Here is a 19,804-nt window from a genome sequence, read left to right on the forward strand (position 1 = left end):
TTCTGTGTATCCAGATGACATCTGAGATCTCCAGACTCTCCTCCCTATCCCATTCCCTAGACTTACTCTGTAAAAACCTATCTGGGAACTCTGACATAACACCCCCAAAACAGGGAAAAGAAGAGAAAGAGAAATCCCTGGATTCACTGACATTTGGTTACTGCTTCCCTGAGAGAATAAAGCTTGAAACAGGAATTGGATAAGTACAAATGAAAAAAATATCATTTCTTACTTACCTCAATTATAAATGCTATGATTTGGTCATGTGATAAAGTACCTACCTTCATTGAGTGATAGTCTGATTTAGAAGACTATAAATTAGAATGTAAGATTCACAGGGGGAGAGACCGTGATTACATTATACATCTACTAAATAGTTCGATATCTGGCACATAATTGTGCTTGATATGTAGTTGTGGAAGGTATGCATGGATAGATGGATGGATGGATGGATGGATGGATGGATGGATGGATGGATGGATGACAGGAACAAATTGAATAATACAGTAGATCATTGGTACTTACCCAGGGGAGCACATGTTAAGAGCAATATGACAATAAGAGAGACTCTAAGGACCAAAGTCACCATTGATTACTCTATTGAGAAAACAAGTTGAAAGCTAAGAAGAATTGATTCCATAAAGAGAGAGGATGAGTGGAAAGGGTGAGTAGTTAAACAAAGGTACAAAGAGGACAAAGAATACTCCAGCTGAAGTAATTTCAGTGCCAATCCAATGTCCTTCCTCTGTATTCTTTCCTAAACATAGCATCTGGCACAGGATCTACTGATAATACGTGATGGAAGAGGGAATGGATGGGTGGAGAATAGTAATACCAAAAAACAAACTACTTTTTGAGAATTAAGAGAATTGTTTCTAAAATCTTGAGGTAATCAGTCTCTGTGATAAGTTTAGGTTTCATTTTTTAAAAAGTTTTTAACTTTTAGTCTAATAGCAGATTGGATATTTATGAGATATTTTACAATGTTTAGAATTGTGATTAAGTAGACTTGGATGTTTAAAAGAATCCCTGGAATCAATGCTCTTCAATGGTTTACTTTGCAAACTCTTTTTCACTCTGCCCACCTAAAAAGTTCGCATTGTGCTTTTGATTCCTTTCCTCCAATAATTAAATGGCTTTTGTAGTTTATCAACCTGTTACATAATGTTACCTCATTTATTTTTCACAGAAGAGACCTCTAAAGTAAACATTGTTATCTCTATTTTTAGGCATATAGAAACTGAGACTCAGCGGACATACCCACTTGCTTTAATTCACCACCCAATAAATGGAAAAATCTACATCTGCACATAGGAGCACCATGTTGCCTCACTATTATCACCTGAGGTCTTTAAAGAATGATGAAAGATACTGGCACTGCTGGACTGTGGAAGAGAGGATCTTGACATAAGTTAAAACAATAAAAGATTTTGTGTGGTATATCATTAGTTGTTCCACGTAAGTGAAAAATCTTTCCAGTTTACCAGGAAGGGATAAAATATCTTTGTTCGGTTATTTCATATTCATTGCGTATCTTTGAAAGAACTCGTATATGATCTCCCAAAAAGTCTCCCTCCTTTTTAAAGTTCTTTCCCTGGAGCTAGAGAGTATTTTTTATGGAAAAAATAATTAAGCCTTTTCACAGAGCAAACTCCCCAAAGTAATTTATCATAAAGAAAAACTCTAGCCCAACCTTTTTCCTACCTGAAAGTACTAATTTAATTTTACAGCAGAAAAACTTTAGGGATCCCAAGAGCTGGATCAGAACAGGGGGCCTTCTATTTGGTCCTCTTGCACTCCCTACTAACGCGGATTTGTTTCATGCTGAGAATTGTTTTGCACTTTGCCAAGTGTGGTTCTGAATGTTTCAAATAGGAAAGGTTAGGCCACTTAGAATGGGAGTCTGTTTTGATGATTGGTTTTATTCCTCTCTGTCTTGGTTAATGAAAAGATGGTGTGACTTTTCAGGATAAGATTAGATATTAAGTGTTAAAAGGTGGCCACAAATGACCATGATTGAAAACATTTTAAATGCAACTGTTTATAAACTGCAAATGCTTCTCCTATCCTTTCCCCTCTTCCACTGACATGGTAACCATGTGCACCCAAAACAGTTGACAGATGAAATGTTAATTTGAGAGATTGTATTGACATTGCTCAAAAAAAATTTTTTGAAAATGTGTTGATATATAGTGTCATGAATTTCGATGCACAAAAGCAGAACTGCATATTCTCAAAGATATGTAATCTGTTTAAAAAACTTATTTATTCATCTGGTAACTTTTTGTTAAAGGAGATCACAATTAAACATTGGGACCACATTCTAGATAGACCAGGCTAAGGACTGCTATGTTCCCACAGCAACCTCCCTTCTATTTTGATGCAGTCATGTTAATACAACCTCATCAACATAATCCATCAAAATCTAAAATGTTTCATATAGTCAAGTCATTCAAGTTACTCTCTTTTCACTCTCACTCTATCCCTAACCCTGCCTCCTATTATAGGGTATTTTCACCTTCTAATTTATTCATATGTTTATTGTTAATTTTTGTAGAACTCACATTTGTTTTATCCTTAGAGAAAACATTAAATTGCTTTAATTTTAATCTTTGAGTAGTAGATTAGCTTCTAAGATTATGTAGTTTATCCCTCCAAAATAATATTAAAGGTGTTTTATTATACTAACATGATAAATAGAGATCACTGAATTCTGAGAGGACTGTTAGGGAGTTACCTGAAAGTTAACTGAAGTCCTGGGAACTTGGAACTGAGAATAAGGGAATATATTTTGAAAAACTGCCAAAAGAAAAGGTGTCTATGCTACATGTTAATTAGAAAACAGAGAACCATTATTAATCAATTTATTAATTGCCATTAAAATATGTCCATTGAAACTATTATATGCACACTATTCAAGAGTCATGTGAATTCTCATAGATTAAATGACTACTTACTGTTTTGCTAAGCATGATAGATGGCTGTCTCTGAGATGTGTATATTTGACAGACACAGGATGCCTGTTTGATGTGATTTGCCTATGTAGCAGGTTTGGATTTTAGTCACAAAATTCAAGTAAGCAAAAACTTAATTTCTTTGCATCTCTGTAATTAAATTTTGTGTAACTTACAACTGCCTTTTTCACTAAATCTTACCCTGTCATGGTACCTCCACAACATCCAGTCTTCTGTTGTTCAATTACCACCTCTATTATTTCTCTCTTCATCCCAATAGCAAGGCCCCTTCTGGTCCCCTAAACTGTGAGTCACATCTGCACTCACCTCTGTGCTGTTGACAGTCCAGGTTGCTCTCCACACACCTGTGAGGCTATGTAGATCCTTCCACATATGAACCTGCATTATGAAGGCACAGAAATTAAAAGAAGAGAGAACACAATAGAGCATGAGATTAGGAAGCCAGGTGGTAAAGAGAAAGGCAGGAATTTGGAGATTAGTTGAGTCAATTGAAAGGCAGAGACTAAAGAGATATTCTGACCCTGTAGCAGAAGCCTCTGAGCCCTCTATAGTGCCTGAACTTCTGTTTTTCCTGAGACTGGTAGGTTTTTTTTCCTTTACAACTTTACTCAGAACTGTCATCACTGGGGATAACTCAGATCTATATTTTGCATAGAAACAAAGTAAAGGAAAAGAGCAACAAAAATAGGAATATTTACCTTGAAAGAAAAGAAGTTTCTGTTAAATAACAATCCATTTTTTCACATAATCAGGCCAAACTACCATCCTGGAGCCGTCTGCAGGTAACAGAAGACAAAGGTTCATACATATGGGTCATTCACAATGTATGGAGAAATCTCATAGGTAGAAAAATCCTTTCATCCAATTTAGACCAAATACTTCTAATTGGGGGGGGGGGGGGGTAGTATTATTAAAACCAGTTTGCCACTACTCACCCTCATTAAAGTCATCAGTTGTGTTTGATAACTTTGTGGTTGGGCATGTGTGCACACACACACACACACACACACACACACATATACATATATATATTTATTATTTTCAAGCCCACTCAATCCTGTTTCTTAGAAACACACACTTAGGAATCTTAATTCTTAAGGTTATTCTAAAATTAATAAATGAAATACAAACTTAAAATCTTGTGAAATTTAGGCAAAATTACAATGCATGGTTGAAAATGCTGGAAAAATAATCAGAAAATATATACAAATTTAATTTCTGTTAATAATAAAAAGTGAAGACAATAAAGGTTTCAATATAATATTTCCACATCATTAGTAATCTGGATTTTATTTTAATAGAAATACTAAAATGATATTAGACTGCTTAGGAGAAATTCAGTGTTTCTACTAGTTTCTATGCATTTTGAAGGTGGCATGTTAACATATTATGATCACATTCACTTAGTGAATTTCCAGCTAAAAGATTATAGAGATAACCTATACTTTAGAAGTTTTAGATTTATTATGTAACTTTATCAGCATTCTAATATCATTTCTACATTTCATTCACATTTTTAAAATAACCTATATTTTCATACTTTTATCAGATTTTGCAATAATGGCAAATGGAGAATTAATGCTTACTGGATATTAACTCTGAGGCCCTATACAAATGTAATCATCATTATTACTAAAATGTAAGCTTTTAATCACATAATTTGGACTATAATAATGTAATGTATAAAATTCTGTAGATATTTGCAAGCATTTTAATGACATTTAAATTAACAAATAGTTAAAGCACTAGAAAAAAGATAAATACATGTAAGGTGAGAAAATAATTAGAATTCTTGTATTGTTCTCATTACTTGAAAGTCTGATTTAAGCATCTCTATACCTGACATTCTAATTTAGCTACAATGCAGCAAAACCAGCATTGTGGTAATAGAATATTGATTGTACAGTGTTCAAAGACAAAGAACTTATGTTGGTGTACTTTTTATACATGCATGATATTGCAGCACAATACCATGTCAATAATTTTCACAAAAATGAACCCCACTACCACTGCACTCAATGGCAATTTAATTATGAAGTAGTCAATCCTTTGATGAAACACATTATCTTGCATTAACCTAAAATATAAGTAATCTTGCTAATCTTGGAAGACTTTAGTGTAAAGGCACGGTGAAAATACATTTAAATAGTTCACTGAAGCATATTATTTCCTAATTTTTATTATTGAGATTTTTATTCTCATTATGAACATTTGAGAGAACTTTTTCAAGAAGATTCCAATCGCACAGAAATCAAGTATTCATATAATCTGCATTCCAGCACAAAAAATTAAAAATAGCTTTATCAAGGTGACAAACCGCGATTTTAAAAAGAATTCCTCCTATGAAATATATTTCTACAGATATAGTTTCCATGCCCTTTTTAGAAAGAGCTTACTTATGAAGAAAATAATGAAGAGATGTTGTTTTATTTACTTGGAAATGCAAACACAGGATCTAATGAGAATTGTAAATAGAAACCAGAAGGTAATCTTGGCACTACGATCAATGAGTCTTTATTAAAACGTTGTTTTTAGAGAATTAAGCAGTGAGGAATGTGGAATAGGAAATAGAATCTTTACAAATTGAGGAGTTGAAAAGGTCATTAAAATTTATAAACCAACTGCCACCCAATACGAGTCTCCTTTCCAGCATCCGTGACAGATGTTCACTCAACATCTGCTTGAATATCATTGGGACAGCTATTTTGTGAAAGTGTCATTTCCCATATTGAGACAAAACCTACTTCTTTGTCGTAAGGTAGTCCCCTGCTTCCAATGAGAGTCCCAAAGGATAGAACTTGCTTCAAGTTTATTTTAGCAAAACAAACTATAATATTATTAAACGTATCTTTCCCTTTGCTCTATAGTTCTAGTTTCAGGGTTTTACCTGAAGGAACCAATCAAAGTTATCTATTAAATAGGAATGTCTTTGATTTGTCACTTAGAAAAGCAAAAATTAAAGTTCACTTAAATTTGGAATGTACTGTACATTTGAAAATTGCTAAGAAAGTAGATTTTAAGTGTACTTACCACAAAATATAAGGAAAAAGTTAAAATTCAAACTGAAAATTTGCCAACAAGTTAATACTCAAGAATAGAAGTATAGTAGATTATGATGAATTCACATGATACACAATGAAATGCAACTTAATCATTATAAATTATGTTGTAGATAAATATATTCACATCTAGTTTTCCATAAAATATCTATGAAGTACGTAATAGAACTTTTTGACACAGAAAAAAATGTTAATATCTTTTTTCCATATTTTTATTGGTACATATTTGTACATATTGATGAAGTTCGTTATTACATATTCACACTTGCATAGACATCACAATATAATTTAGTCAATGTCACTCTCCAGCACTTTCCCCTCCCTTGCCATATCCCACCCCTTGGGCCCTTTTCTAAACTGATCTCCCTTTGATTTGCATGTGATTCACCCCCACCTTTCTTTTCTTTTTTTCTCTCTAGCTTCTGCATAGAGAAACATGTCTCTCAACCTTCTAAGTTTGATTTATTTTGCTTAACAAATGCTCTCTAGTTCCATTCATTTCCCTGAAAAATACATGATTTCACTTTTTATTTTTTTCACTGAATAAAATGCCATTGTGTATATATACCACATTTTCTTTATCCATACATCCACTGATGGACACCTAAACTGGTTGCAAAGGTCTGCTACTGTGAATTGTGCTGCTGTAAACATGGGTATGCATTATTACTGCAGTATGATGACCTTAATTCTTCAGGATAAATACCAAGAAGTGGTATAGCTGGGTCATATGGTGGTTACATGATTGGTCTTTTGATGAAATTCCATACAACACAGAAAATTTTTTAACTAAATCATGTTTTAATGTCAGTAGTAAAGAAGCACATTTAATGTACCATTTATAAAAAAAAATTATGCATTGAGTATTCTTCTGGAAAACAAAAACCTTATTTTAAATACATTTATTTTATTAATATTTGATGAATACTGCTATATTTCAGACATCAATGAATGAGGCTTTACATTTCAATGAGGGTAAAGATAATAAAAAGAAATTTAAAAATTTATAAAATTGTTGTATTTTGTCTCAAAGACAGTGCAGTCGAGGTACAAGTTGAGTATTCCTTATCTAAAAGGCTTGGACCAGAGTGTTTTGGATTTGGGATTGTTAAAAAGAAATTTGTAATATTTGTGTGTATGTGTGTGTGTTGTGTGTGTCTATAATGAGATATTTAGGGGACAGAACTCAAGTATAAGCATAACTTACTTGTATTTTATATGTACCTTATAAAAATATCATAAGTATAATTTTAAACAATATTTTTAATGCATTTGCATTTTGACTGCAACTGGTCACATGGGATCAGGTATGGAAATTTCCACTTGTAGCATCATGTCAGCTCAAAAAGTTTCCAATTTTGAAGCATTTTGAACTTCAGATTAGGAATGCTCAACTGGTATTTATTTATGTATGGATGTATGGTAGTCAATGACAGACTTATAGGAAGTGATATGTTAACTGAGAAGCATGAGTTTAACAAAGAGCCAAAGAATAATCTTGCACATAGAAGGAAGAGCAAATACAAAGGTGCCAAATCTGAGAATGAGTTTGTGATCTTTGGATACATAAAAGTGGCCAGTGTGATAGAATCTATGTAGGGAGTATACAGCTGTTCACTGAAAAACTCTTTTCTTTTTTTTTTTTTTTTTTTTTTTTTTTTTTTTTTTTGTATATTTGAAATTCATCAGGAATTTGGGGGAAATAAAAGGAAAGAAGGATGGGAAAGAAGAAAAGGGAACAGAAAGGAAGTGCAGTGGGGGAGAAGGAAAGGAAAAACAATGACTGCCCTGCCAAGTTCCAAAGAATGATGGGGAGAGCAGAACGGAGTTCTCTGGAAGAGACCACCAGAGGTCAGCTCATTCAGAGGCCTTGAGGTGATTTTAAGAAGCTTGAATTTTATATGTAATTGAAAAAGTTAAAATACTTCCAGCAGGAGAGGAATGGGATTGATTTCCACGTCTACGTGGGAAGAGAAGACAGGAGTTCCAATTCATACATGATGAGGTTGCTTTGAGGTCAGGGAGATGGTCTACATCTCAAGTTCAGAGGTCTAGGTCCCGTTGGTACATTTGGTAGTTGCAAACATTGAGACAGTATATAAAACATGAAGATGGAGAAAATGATCTACGGACAGTAGACAGAGAAGAGGAGACAGTCCGGCACCATTATCCTTGAACAGAAGTTTCAGTCCAGAGGGTCGAAGAGTGAATGGGAGGGGACAAAGTGCAGATGGAATGTGTAGACAGTTCTTTAAAGAATTTCTGAAATTAATATATGGATAGAAAAGCAGAGTAGTAGGAAGAGTGTGTACCTTAAGGAGAGTTTGGTTTAAACATTTTTTTTTATTGAAATATGTGACAAAGCAGAGGACATATGACCCAATGCATGGCTACGAAAATCATCACAGAGTAAACATTTGTGTAACACAGGCCAGGTGGATAATAAGAACACTTCCAATTTCTTGAAGACATGTCATGCCCCTCCTAGTCACCTTCCCCCTGCCACCAGTCTCCAGACATAATAGTACAGTTTTGTTTGATTTCAAATTTTACATAAACTGATTCATAAGAATTTTTATAAAGAAGACTATATTGCATTCTGAACTAAAAGTTTTAAGTAAGATGTTTAAAGAAAATCAGCATCTTAACAAGAAGAGATGGGAGGGGTGTGGGATCCAGGACCTTTATGAAGAAATTGTAGGAGGTACTTATGGTCCAGAGGAACCAGAAGGAAGAGGGGATAGGGGGCCCTGTAGATCTGGTGGTGGTGAGAAGAACAGTCTCACAGGCTAGCTTCTATTTTCTAAAGAAGCAGCAAGGAAGCCAATTGAGACTGGAAAGGAGGAAGTATGCAGAGTTTAAAGAGAAAGAACATACTGACCATCCTCCATGGGAGACCCAACGTTAGGTGTGGAGAAATCAAGTCTGCTTCATGGCTTGTGAAAAACTGTTGCTTTTCTTGTGCTGGGCTAGCTCAGATGCAGGGTAAGCAGCACAGAGTCAAGACTCAGACTCCAGGAGTTGGGTGGAAGCAGGCATGTGGCTAGCAGCCTGCAAACTTGTTTATTGTGGAAGTTCATAAGACTTTTATAGTTCTCTTGATCCAATCATTGTTTGCCACAGTTACACCTTGACCAATCATCATTTGCCACAGTTACACCTTTGTCCTATCTGAATTGACATCCTTTTCTTAGGTCTCTCAAGCCCTGCCCTTTGGTTCCCTTGGTAACACTGATGTCAATTTGAGGAAGTTGTGTCCTTTCCTAGATGGCCAAAGCAGAACGCTCCTTCCCGCAGGTTTTCCTGTCAGGCCTGTATGTGCGAAGGTTTTCCTTGCATACATGAAACATTCACTGCTGCCAGCCAAGAACTAGGATTTTTCCCAACAAAAAACCATGAACATTTGAAAGCAATAAAAAATGTATCACGAGGGTTACTGGGTTTGTAGCTCACTGACTGAGTGCTTGCCTAGCATGCATGAGGTACTGTGTTCAATCCTCAGCCCTACATAAAAATAATTAAATAAATTGTAAGTATTGTGTTCATCTATAATTTAAAAAATTTTTTTAAGTTTATCATTGGTAAAGCAGATAATACAGTGTGGAACATTTATATAATGGAATCTCTAAATTTAGATGGGAAAAAAGATGAACAAGACCTATATGCATCAACATAGGCAGATTCCAAAAATGTAATATTGAATGGGAGAAAAGATTGTAGGAGTATATGCACACTATTACCACTTGTGAGAAAATCTTAGAAATCACAGATGTCGGCTCAAGACTACACTGTACACTGATTATCAATGTATATATGCATTATTAAGTACAAAATAACAATAACAAAAAAGAAATACATCAAATTCATGAGAATAGAAACTTCAGGAAAAGAAGAGTAGGTGATAAGACTGTGAAAGAACAGAAAAAATAAATTTAAATTGTTTCCATAATGTTTTGTTTCTTTTAAAAGGCAAGGAAAATATCTCTACATTTAGGAAGTAAGGAAAATATCTAATATTGTTATTTTTAAAGATTAATAATATATGTGTTAAAACATTTAGCAATTGACAAAATATATATTTCACTATAATAAAAATTACAAAAAGTGAAACTTTTCACAAACAACCACATTTCAACATAAATAATGTTCACCAAAAGATACTTTCAAAAATGTTGTTTTCTCTTTACACATAGTAGCACAAAACTGGAACCAATCCAAGTGTCTGTTTACTATAAAATGGATAAATAAATTGTGGAATTTTTTAAAAGCAGTAGTGAGGTATAATTTATATAACATTATATTCACCCAATTTAAAATGTGCAACTCAATGATTTTTAGTAAATTTACTCAATTGTGCAGCCATCACCATAGTCTAGTTTTAAAACAATTTCATTACCCCACTAGATCCATCCTATTCCTTCACAGATAATCCCTTTCCTCATACTCAGCACCAGGCAACACCAATCTATTTTGAGTCTCTATAGATTTGTTTACATGTGACATGGTCTTACAACTAAAGCAAATTGTAGTGTGTTTTTATAAAAAGAAATTATAGCTACACTGATCAACAATGATGAATCTCATTGACAAAATATTAATACAAGTAGCCAAACCAGAAAAAAACATATATACTATGTGATTCTGTTTATAGAAATTCAAAAACAGGCAAACATCAATCCATGATGAGAAATATCAGAATAAAGATGTCACTGAGATGGGCGTTGACTTTGAGGGGCGAGTAGGAAGACTTCTGTAGTGCTAGAAATATTCTGTATGTTGAGTGGGATGGTGTTTATTTTGGGTATATAAAGAAGTGAAAACTAATGATCAATTCAATTAAAATTTTTGTACTACATGTGAAATGTCTCCCAAAGTCTTGTGTATTGAAGGTTTGATCCCTAATGGAGCAATGTTCAGAGACATAGCTTTGGGGAAGTAACTAGGTTATGGAGGCTGTAACCTTATCAGTGGTTAATAATTTGATAGTATTATTTGGAGGCAATGAAAACCGTAGGAGATGGGAACTAGGTAAGGAGTGGTCCTTGGGGACATGACCCTGGGTCCTGTATCTTGTCCCTGGTCTCTCCTCTCCTCTCTTTCCCTCTCCCTCTCCCTGCTTCCCAGCAACCATGAGATGAGTGGCCATCTCCACCACATACTTCTGTGGCCATGACATCCTGCCTCACCTCAGATGCAATGCAGTGGAGCCAGTTGGCCATGAACTGAAACCTCTGAAACTGTGAGCCAAAATAAATCTTTCCTCCTCTGAGTTGTTTTTCTCACGTATTTGTCACACTGAAGAAAAGCTGATTATCAGAACATACTTCAACAACAACAACAAAAAAATTAAGGACAATAAAGCCATACCCATTAAATACATTATACCTTTACTTCCCTTCTTTCACTTCTCATTTTAACATCTTGTTGCCAAGCAGAATGTGAATTTTCTGAGAAACCTTATTAAAACAATTCTGTTATTTCATTTAAAGACCTGGGAAAAGGCAAATCAAATGTCAAACTCATCTTCTTGTCTCTACTAGCTTACATTATCGAAGCAACGTGCCACGATAGTGCATATCTCTTAAGAAAAGGAAGTAGGTTTATGAGGATAGAAAAAATAACAACAATTTTTAATAAAGAAAAAAACTGAAAATAGCCATACAGCTAGCACCACAGTCAAATTGTCATGGCAAGGAAAGGGAGGAGAGAGAAACTCAAGTCATTCAGTTATTTAAATTTCTGCATGCCTTTTCAAAAGTGTAAGCTGTATGAATATAAAAAAGACAAAAACATGCAAGAATGTTTCCTTTGAAAGCAAAATTTAGCACCTTAAAGTGGAAAACACATGATTCTTAGACTTTAAAAAACTAGTGTTTGAATATTGCAAAGTATTGGATATTCAAAAATCAACAATGTAATACCTCCTGTTTACTCTGCCCCAAATCATATGTCCAATAATGAGTCAGTCTTCATAACCCAGCAATAAAACCTATAACCCTTTGTAAACATATGCAATGATACCATTTATCACATGACCATATTGTCTAGGGAATTCCAGCCATCTGAAATAATCTAATCTATCCCTATCAGAACACTTGTGCTTGAGCACTTGCAGCTTAAATAGCCACTGTTCATTTGAGGAGACAATGGAGAGCACTGTGAGTCACTTACCAACATCTTCTAGCATCACTCCAACATTGTTGTTAAATAATGCATTCATTTGCAGAGGAGAATTATGCAATTAATCAGTGACAAATCTGAAAATAATTCTCAGACTCTTTTATTATATTATTTCATTGTTCAAAATTATGTTCTTTCACATATTATACCTATTTCTAGATAAATATCAAGTTTAAAATCTAATAATCCAATTCTACCTAAAAATAATCTTAGCATTTGTAAGGCTGTGACTTCAGTGAGGTATTAGCAATATTTTAGTTGCAAATGACAAAAATAAAAACAATTCAACCTAGTTTTAAAAAGAAAGGAGATAATTCATCAGGTAAGTATTTTGAAGTAGAGAGTTTAAACCAGGCATGGTGGTGCATGCTTATAATCCCAGTGGCTCAGGAGGCTAAGACAGAAGGATTGCAAGTTCAAAGCCAACCCCAGTAACTTATCTAGGCCCTAAGCAGTTTAGTGAGACCCTATCTCAAAATAAAAAATAAAAATTTCTGAGCATGTGTCTCAGTGGTTAAGTGCCCCCTGGGTTCAATCCCTGGTACCTGTCCCCGCCACACACAAAAAAATTGAGGGCTTTAGTAAGCTAGATTTAAGTCTCTACACCCCATCTCTCTCTGCTTTTTTTTGCATATTGACCTCAATTTCTCTTGCAGAAGAAACAAAGAACATGACTTCCTCAGTTCTGATTTCTATTTTCAATGCAGTTTATCATCCAAAAGAAAATATGACCTTCCCTCCCTCTCCACCTAGGGTTGACATATCAAATTTTAGGAGAAGCTTATCAACACTGTTTTGGATCACGTGTATCTTTGAATGAATCATGAAGACCAAAGGGAGGATCATGTGATCTAATTGGTCCCTCTGGTCATAAATCCACCCCTATGGTAAAGAAAAGAGTGCTTTATGACATATTGCTCCCACAGGACTACGTGGAGTTGAGGAGAGGACATTTCCCAAAAGAAAAACGGAGTGCTGCTAGCGAGGAAGGCAGAGATGGCAAGCAACCCAAAACGACAGATGCTTACTATTGTCATCACACTTAGGGGCTAATTCTTCCCATGTATTCAGCAGAGGGTTCTGGCAAACAAAATGTGTATCTCTAGTCTCCTCCATTACAGCAATGCAAAATATTCGTGTTATGGGCGTTCCACTTGAGAAATTCAAATGTGTGTGGTGGGGGTAAGAGTACACTTAATGCTTCATAAACTTGATACTAAAACTTGTAATACTTCCTTAGGAAAAAGTCCCCCACCCATCCTGAAGCAATTCATGTGGGCAAGTGAATTATCTACACTTTTGAACATGGATACTCTGAACCGGCTGCTCCAAAATCATGACCTAAAAATGTAAAAACACTGTTATTTGTTGTTGGATTTTTTTTTAATTTTGGTTATAGGAATGATGACTCTCAGCCTTATTCCACCAGCCAACTTTGCTCCTGATGAAGCTGGAGGTGAGTGAGGCTGAAGGATGGGATGAGTGTCCACATACTATTTGATTGCCAAATATGGAGGATAGAAGAACTAGAAGGGAATTTAGGTAAATATTTCTATTGCTATACACTGGGATATCGACAAATTTTAAAGCAAAATATCAAAGCTAAAAAAAACAAAAGATGGATAGATTTGACCACCACAAAGAAAATGACCATAAGCAAAGTTATTAGAAAACGGAAAGCCAGTAAAAATATTTGGAGCATATTTAATGGACAAAGGATTAATATTTTAATATAATATAAGCTTTTATAAGTCAATAAAGAGCAATACAAAATTGAAAAAGGAATATAGACAGATAATTCCAAAAGAAGTAAATGAAGAAATATAGTCTATTGATGCGTAAAGAGATGTTCAAATTCATTATTAATCCAAGAAGTAAAAATCAAATAATATTTGATTTTGCTTATATTGGTAAATATCAAAACACATAATAACATCCACTGCTGTTAGATGTTTAAATTACTACAGCCTTTCAAGAAGGACATTCGGCATTATATACAACTTCATATTTTAAATCTATTCCCCTTGACCCAGTAAACCTGCTTCTGAAACTTAATTCCAAGAGAAAAAATAACAATAAAATCACATGAAACAATTGTTGAGTGTGTGAGTATATCTGTTTGAGTATATAGGATGTAGAAGGATTTGGAGGTTATACTACACATAATGAAAAATTATAACTCATTAAATTCTCCATAACAAGGAGATTGATTAAGTTAAAAATTGTTCTATAAAATGGATCCTCTACAAATTTTAGATGATATTATTGATCTCCATGTGGATATTGGGAAGACATCCATGTATTTTAGATAATGTTGGCCTTTTCTTTCCCAGCTTCAACTACTTTTTAAATTTACATATGACTAAGATCAAGATTCAAAACAGATATTGTCTGTGTTTCTAATTTCTATAGTAGGAAGATTCTTGTTTAATAAAATTCTTGGTAGGAGGAAAATTCTTTTTATCACTAGCAGCATTTCTTCCCATAGTCAAACCCCATGAATACTCAGGTCCTTTGGTTGCAGAAGCAAAAAAAAAAAAAACTGACTAAAACAACAGAGCATAAGAGACATTAGAATTTTGCAGAATATTTTATGTTTGATTCCCTCTTAGTTGTAACTTGTGTGAATTATCTCATAAAATAAAATAGTAAAGGCCAAGCTCTAAAAACAAGAGAATCAGCTTACCAGTTGAAAACTTCCTAAAGGAAGGGAAAAAGGATCAAATAACTGATAACCCAGAAGCTCCCCACAGGAAATTCCGGCATCACCAAGGATTTTTTGGTACATGGGGTCATAGCTGATGTGGCTGGGGGATCTAGATTTCTAAACAATATAATGCATTTTTATTTTTGTTTTTAGTCCACATATGTGAAATGTGTTAGTAATGATTATATTTGAGTAATAGGATTATAGTCAAATTTCATTTTCCTTTAAATAATCCATAATGTTGTTCGAATCTTTTATAGTTAAAAAAGGAAAAATACCGTTATTTTAACTTTTTAAAATTTCATTGGGAGTGGGGAGGATTGTCCGTTAATTTACAGAGTTTGCCAAACACACCCATGTCAAAATAACTATAACTAAAAGATACAGCAATAGTTTATATATTTCTTAAGAGTATCACGTTGACTTTTCTGCATCCATTGACTCACTTCACTAGCCCAGAATTTCTTAAACTGTGTTCAACACTAGAAAAAGGAAACTTAGGCAAGTTTCACTGCTTCATAATTTCTCATGGTATTAAATATGCTAGCATTATTTATAATGTTTCAAAAATTGATTGTGCTCCAAAATTTCTGAAGAAAGCTTCTCACTGTATTGGTGCTCCAAGATATGGCGTTAGGCAAGCTTTGTGGACAATTTTGACCTTCCTATGCTGTTCACAACTCGATTTACAAGTGGTCCCCACCCAAAGGCAGCTTTCACCTCATCTCCCAGGGCTATGGTTTGAATGTGCCCCCACCAATGTTCATGTGTTGGAAACCTAATTTCCAATGCCACAGTTCAGGGAAGTGGGTTCACAAAGAGGTGACTGAGTCACAACAGCCCTGACCTCATGAATGGGGCAGTGCCAGGAGTGAGTTCCTGAGCCCCTTGCTTTTCTCCCCCTCTCTCTCTACATTTCCCTCTCTAGTTCCTGCTCCTACTCTGCTCCCTCTCCTCTCACCCTCTGCCACGAGATGAAGACATAGCAAGAAAGCCCTCACTAGCTACTAAACTTCTCAGGCTCTAGAAGTGTGAAAAATAAATTATTTTCTTTACAAATTACCCAGTTGATGGTATTCTGTTACAGCAACACAAACAGATAACGACATTTGTTTTTTCCTGAACTGGGTCACCTTAGTCTGAAGATCATCAACAACTTTTGTCATATAGCTAAAGATGGAATTTTTTTTTCTTTTTTTTTTATTTCTTGTCTTACTGTATCTGTCCTCAGCTTTTGACAGGTTGGACTGCTACATCTTAGAAAGGGTCTTCTTTTTGTTTTTGTTTTTCTTTTTCTTTTTCCTATTTTCTCAACCATTCTCATTAGTTTTCTTTGCAAATGTTGTTGTACTGTTAGCATCCTCTGTCCATTTTACTTCTTAACTGAAGATTTCCCCTGGGGATGGTGTCTGGTAAACATTCTTCTAACTCAGAACACTCCCTGGGTGATTTCATTCTCACCTATTATTTCAACAATCAGCTCTAATAAACCATGATTCATAAATTATGAGGAGTCTTCATCCCAGATCTCTCTTCAAGGTTTGATGTTTATATAAACTGCCCTTCTTAATTTTTCTCCTTAGAAGCCACACAGGCACATTAAACTAAATATATTCAAAACTGAAAAAATATTTTCTTCCCTTCCCCATGTGGCATGTTTCCTACATCAGCAAAGATGTTACTCATGCATTTGGTTTTCAGCAGCTTCACTTATTTCTTCTCCCTATCACACTACAACCTGTAAATAGTCAATTTCTATTGATTCTATTCCTTCCTATACCTGGATAGATCTACTTATCCCCATCCTTACAGGCATTATCTCCATTTTTAATGCCCTCATTTGCCACCTGACTTGCAAGTCTCCCAATTGTTGCCTAGTTCAGAATCAGCACTCAAAATTTGTTCAATAAGTGAATTACCTTCTTTAAGAGTTTCCCCTTCCAATTCATTTCCCAAATGGAACATGGTGAAGATATTAAAATTCAAAGTAGATCATTTCATCTCACCTTGAGGGGTAGTTTTTGCCCTGGAGAAAAGAGCAATATGTGTTCAATTGCTGACCTTTCCAGCCTTACATGTCACCAATCCCCAAGTCAAAGTTTATTCTCCTGCCAATCATGATTAACAATGCACAGTTCCTTAAATGATACCAGAATAACTTTTCTACCCTTTCTTTCTTCTGGAACAAATTCTTATTCAGTATTCAAAATCAATGTCACCACCATAGGAAACCTTCTGATTTGCCAACATTGTATTTGCAGTTCTTTTGTTGGACTACATAGTACCCTATTCCTGCATTCATTGCACTGAATCATTTCCTGATAGCTGTAGTATCCTTAAGGGTAAGATCCATAATTTCTGCACCATGTCATGCTCAATAGCCCAGGATCTGATACAAAAGAGGGTACCCAGATTCAAGGTCCTCATCTTTATAATGGGGATTTTATCCTCCATTTCGGGGACAGTCATAGGACTTTCAGGAAAAACTAACATAGGGCTGCCAAGTGAAATAAGGAAGGCCAGTCAAAATTGAGTTCCATATATACAATAAATAATTTTAAGTATGTCATGCAATGCTTGGAATACACACTAAAAATAATTATTTGTTATGTACTAAGAATTCAAATTTAAGTAGGTGTTTTGTTTTATTTCTAAATCTGATAACCTAACTGTATTAGTCAATTTTGCACTACTGTAATCAATATATCCAACAAGAACAATTTAGAAAAGCAAAAGTTTATTTTGGCTCATTGATGGCCAACTCTATTGCTCTGGGCCCAAAATGAAGCAGAATATCATGGTGGAACAGTTTGGTAGAGGGGAAAAAAATCTCAGGATATGACAGCTAGAAAGCAGAAGAGAGTTTTGAGTACAAGAAGTCAGAGATAATATAATCTCCAAGAGCATGGCCCAGTAAACTACTTCTTCTAGTCTTACCATATCTGCCTACCCATTAATCCATTCAAACTATTAATCCATGAAATGGATTAATCTACTAATTAGGTTACATTACTTATCATCTAATCATTTCATCTCTGAACATTCCTGAATTTTCTCACACATGAGTTTCATGGGACACCTCATATCTAAACCTCAATGCTAAGTTAGTAAGAGCATGTATGTATATGAATGCTTAGCCATCTATAAAAGGTTCTATAAAAACTGTAAGCAAATGTAAGCTCCGTTCCTCTAAAACTCTACTACCACTTTGAAATGAATAATGAGAAAAGTTCCCATGTCGAGCTTTTGTGATTTTCATCCATTACTGACAAAACTTGCTATGTGAATTTATTTGTTCTTCCTAAACTAAAAAATATTCTTGAAAATAAAGGTGCATTTCTTGGACACGTATATTTAATCCCAAGCAACTGGACACTAGGATACATACTGACTATGCACAATGGTCATTACATAAGAATAAAAGTAGGAATAAGAGAAGAAAAAGGGAAGGGAAGAAGGGAAAGCAGAGAGAGATGCAAAACCGTGTGATCTAGTAATTGTAAGAGAAAATTCTGGGCAGTTTTCTACTTTTTCTTTTTTTACTATTTCTACGTTTACTATCATAAGTTTGAAACACTGATCCAAAGTTCTTCACATTAGCTAATAGAAATAAATTAATGAAACTTAAGTTTTCTAGTTATCCACTTGATTTAAGATTTAAACAGCATCAATATAAACTTGAAAAATCCCTGGCCTGCAGGGGTTTGCAATTCCCTACTTTTTCAACTAACTGTGTGTCCTACCAGCCTAGGCATCTGTTTTCCCATCTTCAGAATGATGACACTGTTTCAGGTAACTTCTCAATTTCCAGTTGCCTCTAGCACTCTGAAATTTTATGAAATATTTTCTGCTACCATCATTCTATAGATATTAGTAGAAATAAAATTAAAAAGATTTGATTTATGTGTTAATTTGGATGGAAACATATCAAATTAAATCCATAACCCAATCTTTTAATCTAATGGAATTATACAAGTCTTATCTACCCACAGATGCTAAGAAAGCTAACAAAATTTTAGAGGTAGCAGAATCATGATACTCAAAATGTCTACAAAATGACAGGAAGATCCACAGTGGTGACATTCAGATAAAAGAACAGACATGGAAGTGTCATCTGTCCTCCCCCTTCTCTTCATTCTCCCAGAAGGGGACAGAAGAGACTAATTTGGAACTGAGCTTGAATGTCACAAGTGCTAGGACATTAGATGCAAGGACAATTACCAAAATCACTGGCCTGGAAGAGATTTAAGAAATCATCACAGACAGACACAAATGACCCCTGGTAAACTGATTCCCTGGCAAGTAGCAAGGGTAAAGGACATTGTTCCTGTTTAACACACACCAACACCACCCAGGAGGCTCCCAAACCATGACTCACCTTAAGGGTGTTAAGGAAGTAAACATCATTTGCTTTTTGTCCTTCCTGTGTCCTTTCTTTCACCTTCACTCACTGAAACCTCTCAAGCTCTCACAGTTTTTAGGCTGGGGGCCAAAGACTATGGAGAAAGATTCTAAGGGTCAAGGCCCCTGTGGTGAGACCTGGGAATGAGATGAAGTTAGCCAGATAAAAGTGGGAACACTCAAGGGGAACATTTACTATTTGAGGAGTTATTCATATACCATGCTTCTTCTGAGAACTGCACCTTCATCTTGGGGAACATTTACTGCTTTTCTCCCCAACTCTACTATGGGATATTCAGGCAGGGAGCTGCCGTCTTCCTAAATGGCCCTGCTCTTGGGGCCATAGTGATGGGTCCAGGTGGTAAGTGATCCAAGACAGGCCAGTCATTATTCTCTTTCATGATTTTCTAAATTACAAAGAAGAGAATAGAGTCTTTAAGGCCCCTGGTGGCAAAGCAAGGAAAATGTCAGGCAGTAAGTTG

General features: G+C 35.0%; 1 long non-coding RNA gene across 1 annotated transcript; it reads right to left on the reverse strand.

The window, feature by feature from the left end:
* Positions 1-469: 469 nt before the first annotated feature.
* On the reverse strand, positions 470-17,715 carry LOC306666153. Its single transcript, XR_013765215.1, has 3 exons — positions 16,841-17,715; positions 3,674-3,751; positions 470-3,338 (listed from the first exon to the last, which is right to left on the reverse strand). It is a non-coding gene; the product is annotated as an uncharacterized lncRNA (long non-coding RNA).
* Between the last annotated feature and the right edge of the window lie 2,089 nt (positions 17,716-19,804).

This window comes from Sciurus vulgaris (genome assembly GCF_902686455.1).
Source record: "Sciurus vulgaris genome assembly, chromosome: 7".
Classification (NCBI taxonomy): domain Eukaryota; kingdom Metazoa; phylum Chordata; class Mammalia; order Rodentia; family Sciuridae; genus Sciurus; species Sciurus vulgaris.